Source organism: Anabrus simplex, chromosome 2 (genome assembly GCF_040414725.1).
Source record: "Anabrus simplex isolate iqAnaSimp1 chromosome 2, ASM4041472v1, whole genome shotgun sequence".
Lineage (NCBI taxonomy): Eukaryota > Metazoa > Arthropoda > Insecta > Orthoptera > Tettigoniidae > Anabrus > Anabrus simplex.
In genome coordinates this window covers 303,604,273-303,624,338 of record NC_090266.1, presented here as the reverse complement: position 1 = coordinate 303,624,338, position 20,066 = coordinate 303,604,273, and positions in this window count along the sequence as shown.

The window sequence follows — 20,066 nt, the reverse complement described above, 5'->3', positions numbered from 1 at the left end:
GATAACGCTGGCCATTCAGCCAACGAGTTGGACAGAGTTGTCTGTTGATGACCAGGAATAAGACTTTCTCTTATTATCCTATCACCAAAAGTGTAAGTTTAAGATAGCTCGCTTGCCAAGGAGGCTTCCTTGGAGGTCTAAGGAGTTACAGAAAAAGTGAAAACTAGTAGGCTTTTGAAATAAAAAGCTAAAAGAGCTGGTGATTTGGACATGTACAGGAGTGCTGTAACTTTCTTTCTTTTTGCAATTGGCTGTATATCTCACTGACACAGATAGGTCTTATGGCAACAATGGGACAAGAAAGAGCTAGGAGTGGGAAGGAAGTGGTTGTGGCCTTAATTAAGGTTAAAATGGTGTGGAAAACCATCTGCAGGGCTGCTGATGGTGGAGTTCGAATCCACTATCTCCAGAATGCAAGTTCACAGCTGTGCACCCCTCAATGCACAGCCAACTTGTTAGGTGGAGTGCTGTTACTAGTTCCTGTCATGAAGAAGGCCAAATAAGATTCATGGAGGAAGTACTGCCAGGAAAAAGAAAACACACTAATGGTTAATGGTGCTATCAATAAATTTAGCAAATTAAAGCTACCTGATGCAAGCTTTTCTTCGTCTGGCAGAGCAACTCTAAATGAATTGTTAACAGTTCATTTCCCAGACTCAGTAGTATTTGATAACTATGACAAAACAGGAGCTACCATATCTGTGTTCTAAGAATTGAAAACACAAGGAGGACTGGTGACTTGCAAGAGGGATTGCAAACCAAACTAAAATATGATAAGCAATCAAAGCATTTGAAACATATAACATGGCAGGCCCATATCGAATAAAGAAACGATGAAATTTCATTAATGATCTGTAAACTTTTCAGACCCTCCCTAGCCTTAGGGCAAGCCAGAGCGAGCTTTACTGTGCAGCCTAATGCCCAAGCTAATGATTATTGGGCAATAAGTCTATCATCTCCTTACTCGAAAGACTTGAGAGATTGACTGAATGATATATAAGGAACTCCATTCTTAAAAGTTTTCCTCTACACAGATACCACTTTGCTTAATAAGCAGAAAAATCTGAACAGACAGCACTGTACTCTATATTTACATAGATAAGGTGCTAGAGGACAAAAAGATTGCTTTGGGAATGTTCTTGGATACTGAGTGAGCTTCTAATACAACCTCATATGAAGTAATGTAATTTCTTTAGCACTCAGTAAGAGAGGAGTTCTAAAATTTATTATCAACTTGATCAACTCAATTTCAAACAGTAGGAGAACTGTATCTGGCCATTTTGGAGCAACCGCAAGTGTCTACAGCTTGGGGCTAACAAGAGAGGGAGGATTTATCTCCTTTCTTGTGGAGCTTGGTGGCAGATGATCTGCTATGGGAGCTGAATGAGTTTGGATATAACTCAATATGATTTACAGCTAATGATTGCAATTATCATTAAGTGAAAATTTCCCTTAACAATCTCGAAAGTGCTCCAATTTGTGCTGAAAGGGACAGAAAGCTGGCATAACAAAAATGAACTTAAAAAACCGTAGTAAGTTTTACCAGACAATGTAAATTAGGGACTCCGAAGAAACTGCTTCTGCCTGGTGAACGCATTGCATTTTCTAATGAAGTCTTATACCTTGGGCTAATTTTAGACTTGACTTTGAAAATTCATGCAGAATAATGGATAGTATAAGCAACACACTTAGAGCCCTGTGGACCTGTTGCACTACACTTGATGGGACTTTGGGACTAAACCCTATTTTGATGTTAAACCCATAATACCTTATGTTGCTTCGGTCTGGTGGGCAATACACACAGGATGGATCTGAACAAGCTATAAAGATAGTCCAGTATTGGTATAACAGGAGCTTTTCATATTACTCCTACGGCAGCACTGGAGGAGTTGCTGGGCCTTCTATATCTTAACATCTCACTACAGGTGGAAGCTAGAGTTGCCCACTACTGACTCCATGTCAAGCTGATGATCTAATTTTAGGGACTCAGAAACATCTGAAATTTGCTCAGGACAAAGAGTAAGAGCATATGTTTAACATGAAAACTGACAAAATGATACCAGAGTATATGTTTGAGAGAGAGTTTGTGATCAGTCTGGTATACTGATGTGGAGCAAGATTATATTGTTTTCTTGGTCCATCATCATCATTTACTAAAGGCTATGCCTAGTTGTCACAACCAACCATTCCTTCATTTCCTCATAGGTGCTGCAGTTCATTTTCATCATGAGGTTCTTGATGTATGAAAGTCTTATTCATGCTCTTCTGTTTCTTCCAAGAACTTCCCTTCCATAATGTTGTGAATGAAACTGTTGTCTCTCATTAGGAGTTTATTAAACCTTCTATTTCTCTGATGAGACTTCTCTTTTCATCTACTTCTGTCAGCATTACAGTATTACTTTTCTTTCAGGCCAGCTTGTTCCGTTTAATTGTCTCCAAAACCACACCTCAGCTGCTTCTAGCCTGCCCCTTTCTTGTTTTTGCTCCAATAGGTTAGTACAACTCATGCAAGATATAACAAACTTTCTCCTGGTCTCATGAGTTGAATTTTTATTGATTAAAAATGTATTATTATTTTGAAATAGATACAATAGCTATGCCATCTGCAAATCTTACAGTCTAAATTTTCCTTTTACATTAATTCCTTCCATGTTGTCCTTCAGAGCAGCAATGGCTTATTTAATGTATAGACCGATCAGGTAGGCCACCCCTGTCTTACACCTCTCCTTATTTTTAGTAAGTTCTTACAACCTGTTAGCCGGCCCCGTCGTGTGTGGGTAGCATGCCTGCCTCTTACCCGTAGGCCCCGGGTTCGATTCCCGGCCAGGTCAGGGATTTTTACCTGGACCTGAGGGCTGATTTGAGGTCCACTCAGCCTACATGATTAGAATTGAGGAGCTATCTGACGGTGAGATAGCAGCCCTGGTCTAGAAAGCCAACAATAACAACGAGAGGATTCGTCGTGCTGACCACATGACACCTCGCAATCTGCAGGCCTTTGGGCTGAGCAGCAGTCACTTGGTAGGCCAAGGCCCTTCAAGGGCTGTAGTGCCATGGGGTTTGGGTTTTACAACCCATTACTTGAATTTTGATGCTATTCTGTTTTACAAATTTAGTATAATACATCCAATCAAATATTATTATATTATTTTTCATAGTTTGAAATGCATATTTCCAATTTGCTGTGTCAAAAGCATTTTCTAAGTTGAAAAATGTGATATAAGTTTTCTTATTAAATTTGATTCTCCTTTAAAAAATCAAACATAGCGATAAAATTGCCTCCCTGATGCCCTTGCCAACTAAGAAGCTAAACTGATCATCATCTAAATACTGCTCAACCCTTCCTTTTATTATAGTCTTGAAGATGTTCAACAGTATTTTTGAAGCATGGGAGAGAGGGATACTGTTTTATAGCTAGGACAATCCATAGCATTTTCTATTTTTGATAGGATGACTCTCTTCCTCTGAATGAAGTCCTCTTTCATAATGTACTATTTTGAAAAGTTGCTTCTTCATTCCTATCCCATATGTTTCAAGAGTTCTGCAGGAATAATGTCCATATCAGTTGCTTTAATTATGGAGGTTTAAGAGTGTAACATAAATCTCATCCCAAAATATTAGTGGGCTTTTCCTGTCCTTGTGAACCTGACCTTTTGCTTCCAAGTAGTCTTCCATATTGTCTATATCCTCTCCACTTTATAAATCCTCAAGGTATTCTTTCCAATGTTTGCTGACCTCTTGACTATCAAGAAATAATTTCCCTATTTTAAAACTTTTTTCCTCATGTTGCTCTCAGTTTATGGCTTGTCCTGCAATGATCTTATTTTAGCATATACTTTATCCGTTTTCCCATTATTGATACCATTCTCAATGTCCGTACTTACTTCTTCTATCCATTATCTTTTCCTCGATGACAGTCAAGTGTGATAAGATACTTATTTTTTCTGTACTCCTCCAATTTCCCATCTTTTATCATCTTGTTCCTCATTTGAATGAGATCAAGGATTTCTTGAGTCATTCACAGCTTCCAGCATTTCACTTTTCTTCTACCAAGAACCTCACTTCCTGCTTCTTCTGTGCCTTCTCTTATTTCTTTCAACACTAATTTAGGATCAGTTTCATTTGTTTTATCCTTAAATTTATCACTTACAGCTTGCTCTTTCAGTTTCTCTAGACACCAATTGAGTTAAACTTTTGTCAATGTCTTGAAACTAATTCTGAATTTTGCTTCCACTAACATATGTATGATATTGGTCAGTATACCACCATTTTTCAAACTGGGATCTTTGCCATACTGACAAGTACAGTATCCAGCAAAACAAACAGTACTGAAATTATAACAAGTTCTTAACATCAAGATACTGTTATTATCAGATGCAAGGAGACTATGGCAACACGTATCTTAAGAGCATCGGTACAAGATGTGTTAAAAAATGCTGATGAACACAGATTGCAGCAAGGACACACTCGTAATTGAGGAACATAATCTTGGTGGGTCATCTGACTGTAAAATGGATTCTTTCAGCGTGCCCCACATGTAGGCATCTGGAGAAGGTTCAGGGGTGAGAAGGGTACGGGAATTCTGTTCCATGAGAAATTAAGTGATCTCCAAAGTGTTGTTGCAGAAGGGCAAATGACCTACTTGCAGAGTGGGCTGTAGCGCTCCCTTTTGCTACATCCATTATTGTTGCCAGCGGCAGGTTTCTGGTGACATTCAGTACTGTTCATGTTCAGAGCATATTTGTAATTTGACTACTGCTTGTTTCGCTGCATACTGCATGTGGGAGAACATCAGGAACAGCCATCATAAAAGGAACATTTTAATACTCTCTTGCAGTCAAGCAGCTGTTAAACCTCTGGAGACAATGAAGGTTCAGTCTAAACTGGTACTTGATGGCCCAGATACCTCTTGAAACAGGTGAAACACAATTAAGTTGAGATGATGAGGGTGCTGGGACAAGAAGGGATTCAAAACAATGAAAAGGCTCACAGGCTGGCCAGGGAATACTCTCAAGAGCTTATTCATAGGATCCAAGCCTGTACTTGTTTTCTAAGGAAAACTGAGGCCAAGTTTAAGAATGGATGATGAGCAGTCACATAAAGTACTTGAAATCAGCTGAAGGATGAAAAAAATAAAAGCTTATATAAAAGAGCCAAAAGCAAGTAGGGCTAAAAAACTGAGAACAAGAAATCTGAAATGGACAACTGATCTGCTCACTGGTTCAGAGCAGAGACTAAATGGACATCTATACAAGATTGGAATTGCTGTGAATTCCCTGTGTTCTCTGCCATAAAGTAGATGGAACTGTTGAACAACTCCTTCATAACTGTGAAACATAAGCCATGCTAAGAACTAACACTCCTGAGGTCACTTTATTGATTTAAGTAAACTTTCTAATGTCTCCCTTGACAATCTCACAGCATTTGTCACTAAATATGAAGTTTTACATGGAGACGTAAGTGGGGAAAACACAATATACCTAATTGGCCGCAGTGCATAGTCATGCATAGGCCTCCCCAAATGTAGTAACCTATAATAGGTCACTACAAATTAAAGGAAAATTATGAAAGTAATATCTGATGTAATGGTCGTAACAGGTGGTATCACGTATGATACTTAGGCCACATACCATAACGAGAAAAAAATATTTAAAACAAATCAATACTTTACACTTGCAATATTTAATAATAAGACTAGGGAGCAGTGATAAGGCTACAGGGATCTGGACGTCAAGTAGGGATGACATAAAAATGTTAGTGGTGAACTGTAGAAGTACTAGGGTTAGGTTGAATGGAGAATCCCACCTTCCAATACTTATTTGTTTTTTATTGCTAGTCTATATATACAATATGTGTAACACAATCTAGCTTAAAATCTAATTACAATATTAAAAAGTAAATGTATTGTTCCTATTATGGAACATCTTCAGCATAAAGATAAAAAAATTGGCACAAACAAATAAAAACACTTATGATGATGATGATGATGTTAATGATGATGATAATAATAATAATAATAATAATAATAATAATAATAATAATAATAATAATAATAATAATAATAATAATAATAATAATAATAAGATAAAATGCTCCTTCATGTTGGGTTGAAAACTCAACAAGTCAATGTTCAAGTCTGTGATAAAATCTGACGTAAGGGATTTTCTTATAAAAAGTTGAAGTATGTACTTTAGGATCTTGACGATAGGCTTAAAGTTTCTTTTTAAAATACGGTGATTGGGAATAACTGAAGTTGAGGTTGATTTTTAAAAGATTTATGATGATGAAGGGACTCTGTAATGAAAGAAATGAAACATTTGTTTTAAAAAGAGAATAAAGAAAAAAAAAACTTGTGAGTATGTAGTGGTGAAGTATAAGGAACTATGCAAATGCTTTACCTCCCAGCCACCCAACCTCATTACAGACTCCCTTCAACATCGAAAAACTTTTAAAAATCAACCTCAACTTCGGTTATTTTAAGAGTCTCCCCTGATCACCGTATTTTAAAAAGAAACTTTAAGCCTATCTTCAAGATACTAAAGTACATACTTCTCCAACTTTTTATAAGAAGATCCCTTACGTCAGATTTTATCACAGACTTAAACATTGACTTGTTGAGATTTCAACGGAAATAGAGGAGCTTTTTTTTAATACGTCGCACTGACACAGATAGGTCTTATGGCGATGATGGGACAGGAAAGGGCTAGGACTGGGAAGGAAGCGGCTGTGGCCTTAACTACGGTACAGCTCCAGCATTTGCCTGGTGTGAAAATTAGAAACCACGGAAAACAATCTTCAGGACTGCCGACAGTGGGGTTCGAACCCACTATCTCCCGAATACTGGATACTGACCTCACTTAAGCGACTGCAGCTCTCGAGCTCGGTAAGGTGCATTTTATCTTATTATTATCATTAACATCATCATATGTGTTTTTATTTGTATGTGCCAATTTTTGTATCTTTATAGCTGAAGATGTTCCATATTAGGAATGAAACATGTACCTTTTAATACTGTACTTAGATTTTAAGCTACATTATGTCATACATACTGTATATATTATAACCACCCAATGGCATTCAAATCAGTTATAGAGCCATTGAAGGTTATGTTAAAGAAGAGGTCAACAAAAATTACACGGAAATATACGTCCAGCAGTTACACGTCCAGTTGTGTCTGTTAGCCGAGATAACTCACTCATTTGGATAAGAAATTGGATGGATACAGAATGAGGATGGAGATTCATAAGCTCAGAACCCCGTGGTCTTTGGATAATTTTGTTCAGAAAATATCATTTAATGTGAAAGTGAAATTTACATTCCAGCAGCAGGATAAAGCAAGTCTCATGTGACGTTCAGGTCCAGCAATGACATAAGCGGCAGAGGCCATGGTTTCAACGATGCAAGTTCAACGATCAAGAAGGCGCTGATGAGACAATCGATTGTATACATCATGAAGATATGAGTGAATGGTGAAGTGTTCCTTTGCATAACTTCCTAAATAGAAGAGTGACATCATCATAGAGTACATTCCTCAAATGTCAAAAACATATGGAAAGGAAATTATAAACTAATGATTTTGTCAGAAATTATGAAATGCGAACCAATATTGTTAATGTAATAGTTTGAATGGGATTTTGTTTCATGAACAATGTATTGTAAAAATTGAGATTGAAGGTTGAAAAAGAACTGGTTAACACGTACTAAGAAAGAGCTAGTTGGAAGTGTGGATTTTGAAGTCAAATTGAAGAGAAATATTGGGAGGATATAGTAGTAATAAGAATAATAAGATCCAATATTCATTATCTGGTTTTTTTTTTTTTTGCAAGTTGCTTAACGTCGCACCGACACGGATAGGTCTTATTGCGACAATGGGACAGGAAAGGACTAGGAGTGGGAAGGAAGCGGCCATGGCCTTAATTAAGGTACAGCCCCAGCATTTGCCTAGTGTGAAAATGGGAAACCACGGAAAACCATCTTCAGGGCTGCCAACAGTGGGGTTTGAACCCACTATCTCCCGAATACTGGATACTGGCCGCACTTAAGCGACTTCAGCTATCGAGCTCAGTATATTGATTATCAGAAACAAGGCGAGTGTTTAGGTTGATATTGAGATATTGTATGACAAATATATCATTGTACTAATTCCGCCTATACAAGTTTCAGGTCCAAATGCTCACGATGGTTTAAGATTGTCTCTGTAATGTCATGATCAGATTTAATATGTGGGCTTGAGTGGGATTAGTGTCCTGACAGGCCCGGGTCGATGATAAAATGAATACCAAAATTGAGACCAACGAAATGGAGGGACAGAGAACAACGTCATGAAGCCATCAATGATAAGTACCAATTTCTTTATTCTATAATGTAAAACACATAGCAGTAGAGTAGATTTCTCTTTTATTTGTCATGAGGTGACATAATTAAGACAACTTGAGTAACCTAATGTGATTGACGCAAACATTCAGCGATATCCGTAATTGTGGTTAAGTTTAATAAGGAGATATTGGAGTTATTTGTCCCGTGCAGTGTTCAACTTGTAGAACACACATTTCATCGTAAATTATCCCGGGATTTCTTTGTAGCTGACATTAATATAGGAAATGTTCTCTTCATAATTAAAATGATATACTAGTAGTGCGTAGATGATCTTGTGAGGTGATGTGATTTTAATGTCGATTTTAAGGTCTTCTTTTATGATAATTTTTTGTATATGCGTGCCTTGTGCAGATGTGAGTATTTTGTCAGATTAATACCATGATGATTATGACATGTTTTGTGATGATGAAATGGTTCTTTGGATAAAGATGCTTGTGTATTTCTTGGAATGGATAATTATGAATATGCATGGTGCGCATGAAGGTATTGTGAATTATAAATGATAGGATCATCGATAAAGTGTTTATATGGTAAAATGAAGTTGCTGTGATATATGATTTGTTGAAAATAGGTATTATAAGAGTGTAATATAGTCTTTGAGATTTTCAGTGATTTTTTTTTTTTGCTAGTCGTTTCACGTCGCACCGACACAGATAGGTCTTATGGCGACGATGGGACAGGAAAGGGCTAGGAGTGGGAAGGAAGCGGCCATGGTCTTAATTAAGGTACAGCCCCAGCATTTGCCTGGTGTGAAAACGGGAAACCACGGAAAACCATTTTCAGGGCTGCCGACAGTGGGGTTCGAACCTACTATCTCCTGAATACTGGATACTAGCCGCACTTAAGCGACTGCAGCTATCGAGCTTGGTTTCAGAGAATTTAAGGTTGAGAATGATTGATTAAAGTGTTCATCATGCAAAGTTAAGTGACCCTAGGGGTAGACAAGCAATAAGGTTTGATGTTCATGTTTTCAGTGGCTGCCTGGCTGAGGCAGTAAATGCGTGCTTGGCTTGTCTGGAAGGACGTGGGTTCGAATCCCCGTCAGGAAGTCGTAAAATTTAAGAAACAAGATTTCCACTTCCGGAGGTGCACATTGCCCTGAGGTTCACTTAGCCTACATCAAAAATGAGTACCAAGTTAATTCCTGGGGGCAAAGGCGGCTGGGCGTAGAGCTAACCACTCTACCCCAATAAGTGCCGAGGTTACGGATAGTGGAAGCCTTTACCTTCCACCCCTCCAAGGGCCTTCATGGCCTGTATGGAGATGACTTTGCTTTGCTTTTATTCATGTTTTCACGTAATGTTTCCGGAAGAATATAAATATTGAGGCATGTATGCAGTCATCAAAATATTAATTTATGGCATGACACGATGCGAATATTAAACATTTGAACGGATAATCACTGATAGGAGATCTTCGACAATGAATAACGTTGGTATAGATGTAGTGAGACATCATACTTAAGCAAAGTTGTTGTCACCTGGAGCAGTATTCATTTGGGTAGTTGCTCTATAGCATGGATTTTTCGTAATAGTAAATCTTCACAATTTTCAGGAGGATGCTGTTGAATCATTTCCAGATCATCTTATTTATTTATGATTGTATCAGCTAGATATTGTACATTTTAGGTGTGGCGGATATGAGTTTCCAGGAGAGGCTGTTCCTTTTGACTGAATTTATTATTAAATCTAGTTGCTTGTCTTTGAATGATATATGATCACTTGTTTAAGAAACTGCAACGTTGGACATAGGTTATTAGGAAACTCAAATTGATAGGCAATTTATGTGAGAAACGATAATAATGATGGAATATAGAAGGATGAAATCTTGGATCAGTGAGTGGTAAAGAGCGTGAAACGATTGAACTTTTTCTTATTTTAATTCTATGATTGGCGGACAATTAATGATAACAGAATAATTTTATGGATTGTGATACTAAGCCTTCAGCCAAGTTCCATGTTTGATTTTATTACAAGTTAATTTTGAATTTAAATTAATTTTACCAACATGTGATTGATTATGTGATAGTATCAACCAACAAAGCATTCAATTTCAATTTTATTTTCATATTTTCCAGTCATGTTGTGATGTAAGATTATTATTTAATTCTAGTTACTTTGATTAACTAAATTGGAAAAATCCTTCCAAGAAACTAACATTCTCGATATCTTCATTTATTAAATTAGGAGTTATCTTAGCCTTACATAATCATTTGAACAATTCCTTGCTATAACAATAAGAGCCTGACATTAAGTAGAAAATGAGATCTAACAGGTGCTCGTCGAATGTCCATGCCATGAGCAGGGACTTGTGTATCTCCGCTGACTCCAGCCGAGGCGTATTCGCATTATCTTTGAACACCTAACTGAATCGACCACCGGACGGTTAGAATATAGAATAACAAAAGAGTATTGGAATGTGGGATTCTCCATTCAACCTAACCTTAGTTGAGTTGATGCCAATACGGACAAAAATGAGATTTATACGTTGTAGACGTACTGTAAAGAAAGGAATAGAATGAAGTAATTTAATAGATATATACATACCCAATAATGCAATAGGAGCTGAATCATGGCTGAAAAATGATATGAGGCGCCTAGAATCAAAACTCGCCTAGTCCATCGAAAATTAAAAATGAGATGAAGTTACTTTTATAAGAACTTGCATGCGGGCAATTCAATGGTACCATGATTTTCCTTCAAAAGGCACTATTTCCCTACGAAAATGGTGGACAAAAATTAGGGTTAATTTTTAAAATCCGCTACATCCAATTGAACATCTGCTATTGTTAGTTTCAAAACCCACCAAGTTGCTTTCAGCCAATCAGCACTTAATTGCATTACCCAGGATTCCTTCATAATGCCATCAGCTGTGTTGTGTTTGGTAATGTGTGGTTAAGTGTTTGTTAAACATTACTACGTTTAATTTTTACTTGCATAATATTCAGTGGAATGATGTATGCAATGAGCAGTGATTTATGTAAGTGTTCTCCAAGCAAATCTTGTGTGGAAAAAGCAAATAAGGAGAAATGGAAAAGAGAAATGGAATGAAAAGAAAGGTAGCCTATGTGTGGTTGAGGTTATATTTTAATGAAATAGAATATATTATGTACAGTACTACACTGATGTGATAATTATACCTAATCCTTTCTCTCAGGTCAGAATATATTCTGCTACCGTATGCGACAGTAGACGGTACTACCTGCGACTGTCTGGCCGAGGGTCTGGCAGCCGATACAAAACCAGGCAAACTAAGGGACAAGCAATAGCTGCGAGTAGAGTAGTTTTCACTTAGAAGGTTGGATAAGATGAGACCTTTGTGTGGGAAATAACACACAAATTCATCAGCTGCTGTCTTGCAGTGAGGCAGGGGACTGCCAAAGGCTAAGGGAGACCACCCTGAAAGAAAATACTCTAATATGTTAGGCCTAGCAAGTCAGTACAGGAGTATAATGCAGTTGCTTTCAAAACAAAAACGAGCCTCGGAAAGAAACATATTCTGAATGTTGACAATAGGTCAAGTACTCTTGGAACTAATGACATCATGTCCGATGTTCATTCAAGATGCACGAGAAGAACCGATCATAGAAACAACCTTCGGATTGGAACCTTAAACGTTATGACTTTAACAGGAAAATGCAACAAAAACATAGATTTAATGAACAGTAGACATATTCACATCCTAGGGCTAAGTGAAACCAAATGGAAAGGTTGCAACACAAGAATGTTAGAGGTATAACGGATATATATTATACTGGAGTGGTAATCCTGCAGTAGCGAGGAATGGAGTTGGTTTTATACTCCATAAAGACATTGATAGTGTAATAGATGTCTCATTCATCAATGAGAGATGTTCAAAGCTAAAATATGCTTAAATGGAGAAACTCAAACTGTGATCGAAGTTTATGTTCCCCAGCAGGGTTGTAGTGATGACCAAAAAGCAAGCTTGATGATGATGATGATGCTTGTTGTTTAAAGGGGCCTAACATCTAGGTCATCGGCCCCTAATGGTTCGAAATGAGATGAAATGGAATGACAAATCAAAAGTCCAAAATCCTCCACTGACTAGAATTCAAAACGTGAGGACGAAGAATGAATGGATGTATATGAATTTAAAACAACAATCAGTGGATCCGACCCGCAATATCTTGCATTCACAGAAACTGACATGAAATAATAGTATTACTGACCAAGGGACTGCGTCTATAGCATAATACTGAATCGATAATGCTTTTAGCAGTCTAACTCAAGCTACTAAAGGATTCAGTTGTGCTGAGTGGAGTGCGCAGAACAATGGTTGGTGTGGAGCAGTACTGAGCAGCGATAGGAAGGTGGTTATGGAGAATGAAATGGAGAAAAAACTGACAAGAGTGACTTATGGAAGATAGGAGAGATGGTGCTGGTGGCTGTGGTGGTTACGATGCTGTTAGTTATTGGGGGCGTGGAACTTAATCCCGGCCCGAATTCTAACGGCAGTATGAGTTGGGACGACATGGAGGCTACTGAAGGAATAGTCAGAGAGGAGGTGAAGGATGTTTGTACAACAGAACAACTAAAGCAGATGTTCCAGGACCAGTCAAAGAAATTCGGACAGCTGGAGAGATGGATAAAGGACAAAACTGAAGACGTAGCAGCAAAGACGGGAAATAATGAAGAAGAAATCAGGAAACTGAAAGAAAAAGTCAAAAATCTGAAAGTGGTAACGAAACTGAAGAAAGTAGAGGCCAACAGTGGTCACGAACGTGTGAAGAAATGTATTTTTATATATGGAGTGAAGGAAGAGGTAAAAGAAGCTAAAGTTGAACTCATATACAAGGTGGTCGATGTAATTTATATCAACTTTAGCAAAGTGGATATCGACGATGTGGAAAGGGTTGGAAAAGTGAGGGGGAGCAGGCCTATCAGAGTGAAATTGATATCAACTCTGATGGTGGAAATTATCGTAAGAAATGCGAACAACCTTCAAGGCGAGAAATTATGGGTGAGGAGAGATATGGGAAGTGAAGGTAGTAAGTGCTTAAATACTTTAAGAGCTCATCTATTTAGAGCAAGAAGTCAAGGGCTCAGAGCGCATATCAGGGGACAGCAGTTGATAGTTTCAAACGGAAAGTGGGTAAGGTGTTGGACGGTGGAGAATTTGCAAATAATTGACGAAAACCTAAAACGAGAAGAAAACAGGATAGCTGACATGAAGACAGAAGAGGAAGCAGCGCGGGACTACGAAGCACGTAAGGAACGCACGTCAGGGGTCAGCGTACTGAGCAGTCCAGTGAGCAGTGCGGAAGCTGAAATGGGGAGTCAGCAGCAAGTGCCACCAGAAGTTGACTCATAAGATCCAGGAAGTTTAAACGTAAGTAGGCAAGTGTCCAATAAAGAGCAAGGAGCACGCGAGGAAATAAAAGGTCAAGATGCCCTGAATAGAGGGAGAAGTTTAAGCTTTAAAGACTTATGGGGTAAGAAAAGTAGACTTGTGGAAGAAAAGGATGACAGGCTGAACTCCAAAGGGCAAAAGAAAGATTGAATGGGAATAGAAGAGGATAGAGCCATAATAACAAGAAGCAAAAATAAGGGAGATAACGGAGAGGGACAGGAGGGGAAGTCATAGCTAGACTGGAAGATAGGGTTTATAAATATTGAAGGGTTACTAAATAAGCTAGGCAACGAGGCAGTTATTAAAACGATAGAAAGCTTTGACATTGTGGCGCTACTAGAGATCTGGCTTGAATCTGGGAAAGAGATAAAATGGAAAGGGTATGAGGTAAAGTATAAATCCAGGAGAAAAAAGAGTGGAAAAGGGAGAGTTCCAGGAGGAATAGCGCTACTGATAAAAGAAGAGATTAGTGAGCTAGTTGAAGTTATTGAAAACTAGATGGAGGAAGTAATTTGGGCCAGGCTCAGTAGGGGGAAGGGACAAGGGAGGGGAAGGGACTGGAATGCCAGAATAGGAGAATTGTGCCCTGTTTACAGTATAGAAGACGACATGACAATGAGGGAAAGAAGGCGAAGTGCAGATAAAGAAAGAAATGGGTATGGATCAAAACTGTTGGAGCTATGTGCCACAGGCCAATTTTATATTTTGACGGTCATAGGGGGGATAAGCTGACATTCATTACGGAACGGGGGGGGGGATGTGATTGATTTAATATTGTGCACAGAGGACATGCTAGAGTATCAAAGAGATGCAGGTTGGAGACTGGGCTAAGTCCCATCATGCTCCAGTATGGGTAATGATAGAAAGAAGCGAGGGAAAATAGAGGGGGGAGGAGGTAAAGGGATACATGGGGAAGGGCACTAGTTATACTAAATACAGGTGGACGGAAAAGATAGCACAGGAGCTAAATCCCCTTTTAGAGAAGGAGCTGGATGTAATTAGGTGTGGATGGGAAGAGGCCTTAAGAGAAGGTAATACTGATAGAGCACTAAAGTTAATCAAATACCCAATAAAAAGGGTGGCACAGGCGAACAGAGTCCCTAGGAGGTCGAAGAAGAATGAAGAGGGCTGGTACAACAATGAATGTAAAGAAAAAAGAAAATTAGTGATGGCGCTAAAAGAGTTTAGGAAGAACGGAGGGTGCCAAGAAAGAATAGTGTTCCGTAACCTAAGAAAAGAATACAAATTAAAAATCGCAGAGAGAAAGAGAATATGGAAGAGAGAGCAAATGGAGTTAATAAACAAGGAGTGCAAAATGAAACAAGTGGAGAGGGTATGGGACAGAATTAATAAAATTAACAAGGGAGGGAAAAGGGTTGGCAAAACGAATATAACAGACGTCCAATGGTTTGATTATTTCAGGGAGCTGTTAGGGAGTGAAGACAAATGGTACAAGGTAGAAATGGAAATGACATAGGAGGGAGATATCTAGAGGTCCAAATTCAGGAACAGGATAAAGAGATCTCAAGGGATGAAGTGATGAGGGTGCTGAGTAATCTTAAGAGTAAGTCAGCGGGGAGGATGTAATGGTATAAGCAACGTTTTTTGGAAGGAAATAGGCAAACACGATGAGATAGTAGAAGGTATAGTTAAAACTTTTTAACACGATTTTCGGAGGGAATTACCCAAAAGAAGGGGAAGTTGGTGTAATATGCCCTATTTATAAAAAGAAAGGTTGCAGAAATCTACCAAAGAACTATAGAGGAATAACACTGCTAGACTCACTGAGTAAGGTCTACACAGGGGTATTGGCGAACAGGTTAAGTGATTGGGCTGAGAGACAGTCGATATTGTCAATCTTTCAAGGGGGGTTTAGAAGAGGACGCAGAACAACAGATAGTATAATGACCGTCAAGATGATCATAGAAAAATATCTGGATAGGAAAGGGGGTAAAGTGTACTTAGCTGCAATAGACTTTGAGAAAGCATTTGACATGGTTAGTAGAAGAGCACTATTAGAAAAATTATGGAAAATGGGGGTATCTAGTAAAATGATGAAAGCGAATGAAGTGTTATATAGGAAGGTATATTGTAGGGTTAGATTGGAGGAAAATCTGTTGAGCAGCCAAATAGAATGTAAAGTAGGTCTGAAGCAGGACTGTAACTTATCGCCCATATTATTTCTCTTGTTCATTAATGACATCCTCCAGGACCACGGTGGAAATAACTGGGCAGTGCCAGCAGTAAATGGATTGGAGGTACCAGGCTTAATATTTGCCAATGATGTGATCCTTCTAGCCCTGACAGGGGGAAGTTTACAGAAAAGCCTCAACTTGAGTTTGCAAGGAAATGGTCCCTGAAAATGAATGGAAGTAAGTCGAAGGTGATGGTAGTAAGTAAAATTAGGAGAAGAAAGAATGAAAGGATATGGGTGGTACAGGGAGTGAAGATTGAAGAGGTAAGCAAACTACAATATTTGGGAGTAATTATAAACCGGAGAGGAGGCTGGGATGACCAAATTAAGACTGCCAAATGGAAGAGGACCGCAGCACTTTCGGTGGTCAACATCCTAGAATCAAAATTCCCTGGTATAAATTACAGCTTGCAGAGACTGGTTTTAAAAAGGTTGGTGCTGGGCAGAGTACTGTACGGGGTGGAACTATGGGGTTTAGAGGACACAAAAGACATGTTGAAACAGATTATATCCAGATTCAGCAAAATAATAATGCAATTACCACAATGCACGGCTAATGCCGGTGCATTACTAATGTGTGGGGAGTGTATCGAAGCTGATTGTGTTAAAAGAGTATTAAAATACTGGATGAGACTTAAAACAGGAGCAGGGGGTGTTGTTTTGCAAGCAGCATATCTTCAACAGTCGAAGTAACTTATATGTATAAGGGGTGTTGGCTTACGAAAGTTAAAGCGTATTTGGATAGGATCGGTATGGGGTATATTTGGAAGATAGTGTGGTACATGAAGGAGAACAGTAGACTGAGAGAGATAGTAGGGAGAGTTAAAGACATTCAAAGGCTGCACCTGATAGAGGAAGGTAGGGAGAAGTGTTCCCTTAGCCTGTACAATGAAGTCGCTTAAGTTGCAAGATTAAGCATTATCAATGTAAACAGAGTAGAGAGAAGAGGTATGTTATGGTGGTTAATGGGGCTGGATAAGAATAAGGGATGGACCAGTCACGGTGTTTATTATGCAAGAAAGTGTCCAATGACCTGCACTTGTTGAAAGAATGTGTTGCTGTAAAAAAAAGTGAGAAGTAAATTATCGAATCCAGAGGATCAAGCCCTACTCAAGCAGGGGAATAAACGGAAAATTATTAAATGGGTAGTGAATGAATGAACCAGGACTGGTAACTTAAATTTTTATGTGCTGTTAAAAAATTATGTGTGGACAAAATAGAAGAAGGAATTGGTCATACATCTTTAAAAAAAAAAAATGTTAAAAGAAGACTTGGTGAGTACGATTTAAATGCTGCTCTTAAATAATGAGTCAGGGTTAAGGAGATTTCGAGTTGGAAGTAGTTAGTGTATAACTCAGTGGACTAAAGAAGTTATGTGTGTACAGCAAAATGGAACAATAGAGGATGACTAAGAGCAAGCAGACAGGTTCAACCATATTGAACAGGGTTCAAGGACAGTGCCTGCTTTCTAAGATGTCTGCGTGTGAGGAGGAAGTGAATAGACGTGTGTTGCTGACACTAAGGATGGGGGCAGGTCATGTACCCCCCCAGAGTGCCGGTGTGTTTTATTTATTTTACTGTTTTTTCTCGCCGAAAGGCATTATTTGTTTATTTTTTCTTTCTTTATTCAGTGTTGCCGTTCTGCCAAGGTCTCCGAATAGGAACGAAACATTTCTCTATTTTATTAGTTTTATATGTATTGGGTTAGACGTAAATTAGTAATCACATTTAGTAGGTACGAGGTGGTAGGAGGAAGAGTATACTTGGTTTTTATGGGTACGGTGAACATGTATTTGGGCGAAAGCCTGCTATGTTCAATGTTCAATAAATGTTCATATATCTAAGATAATCTTTTTAGTCTACAGGGGTCCAAAATCCAAGTCATCGGCCCCTCATAATGGTACTTATCACTAGGAAAGTAGAACCATGATATTTGTCATGGTGCGGTACTAATCAAAAGTAGCGTAGACTCTCGGCATTCCACACAGTATGGTACTACTCACAGGTAAAGAAATTTGCACATGTAATACAGACCTATGGTGTTTCATACATTGCGGTGCCATTTACAGACAACAAAAGCCTATGGTGTTCATCACATAAGTGTACTAACCACAGGGACTCGCACTATCCCGTGGTGTTCCTCATATAGTGGGTACTAATCATAGGCAAGCCAGAACCATGGTGTCACTCATCCTATGGTGTCGCTCATATAGTGCTACTAATCACAGGTACTGTAAAAGCCGGCACAGTACTCCTTTGCTACTAATCACAAACCTATTTGGTTCCTAACATAGGGGTACTATGCGCAAGTAAAAGCGACCCATGGTGTTCCCCGCGTGGTGGTACTAATTACAAGTATTTTCATAGTTCTAAATCAATCATTCATTGGTCACCCCTTACGACAGGCAGGGGATACCGTAGGTGTATTCTTCGTCTGCGTCCACAACCCACAGGGGGTTGTGCGTTTGGTTCGCGAGAGGTATTTTTTTTTCCCTGAAGTCCGCCAGCAAGCTGGTTAGGACCCCCTCTCCATCACCTGGGACGTGCCACTTGGGAGTATCACACCCACCATGTGGGAGTATTACCTCTCCCCCTGCTACGCCAGCGTAGTAGGTTTGTGGAAAGCAAGCTTCCTAGAAAAACTAGAGGACATAACTGATGAAGAGAACATAATGATAATTGGGGATTTTAATGCCCAGGTACGAACTGATAGGTCAGGTTATGAAGGAATTACTGGCCCATATGGATTTGGTAATAGAAATGAGAAGGGTGAACTTCTGCTTGATCGATGGACATGAAACCAACTTCTAGTAAGGAACTCGTGGTTTCAGAAACGGGATAGCCACAAGCTAACAAGATACAGCTGGGAGGTCAGTATAGATCAGTGATAGACCTTATCATCACAGATAGGTCAAGTGGAGAAAAGGTGCATGATGTAAAAGTGATACCCAGTGAGAGCCTTGATAGTGACCATAGACTCCTCACTGCAGACCTAAGAGTCACCAAACCTATTTTATAAAGTAAGCAAGAAGAAAAAACCACAAACTAAAGACTGGAAATTGAATGATCTGGAAGTCAAACAGCAGTTTCAAGACGAAATCAGAGTCAAAATAACAATAACAGACCCAAAGAAAGGTAATGAAGAATGGAATGATTTTAAGACAAGTCTGGTTGGTAGTGCAGATAAAATATGTGGAAGAACAAGCAGAAGAGTTAGAGAGAAAAGAACATCTTGGTGGAATGATAATGTGAAAGAAGCCATAATGAAAAGGAATAAAGCCAAAAAAGTTCTTGATGTGGCTAAGTCTGACAGAAGAATCAACAGCTACCTAATAGACAACAATAAATTGGAAGAGATGTCAAAAGAATACAGATACAAGAAGTTGGAAGTCAAGACAATTGTACACGAATAAAAAGAGAAAAGTTGGAAAGAATTTACAACTAAACTGCAAGAAGAAAATAAAGGGAATTTGAAAATGATACATGCAATAGTAAAAAGTAAAAGATCAGATAAAGAAGCAAGTACAGCTCTGGAGACAGCAGATGGGAATATACACGGAAGAAAATGGAAAATGCAACACCCAGAAGGAGTGGTGCTACATTGCTGCAATTGAACATGCAGGACGAGTGTTCAGTTGTGCTTCGATGATTACACTTTCAGGTCCCTCTGATCGCAAGTTTGGACAACAATAAATACAGGATGTGCCCACCACGAGCTGCATTACATTGATGAATTTGTCGAGGCACGGAGTCAATAAGGCCCTGGATCGCTTCCTGAGGAATTGTGGCCCATGCTTGCTGCACTGCACAGGTCAATTGTTCCAGAGTTGTGGGTGGCTGAGGAAGGTTGGCCAGTTATCGACCCATCATGTCCCACACATGCTCAATAGGACTGAGGTCCGGGGATCTGGCGGGCCATACTAAGGTTGTGATGTCGTGGAGAGCTTCTCTGGAGATGCGTGCAGCGTGAACCCCGGCATTGTCCTGCTGAAACATCCCATTAGCAATGTTCGCCATCATAGGGACAACCACTGGAATGAGTACCCTATCCACGTACTGTCGAGCAGTCATAGTGCCCTCAACAAGCACTAATTGTGATTTCACATTAAAGCCAATAGCTCCCATG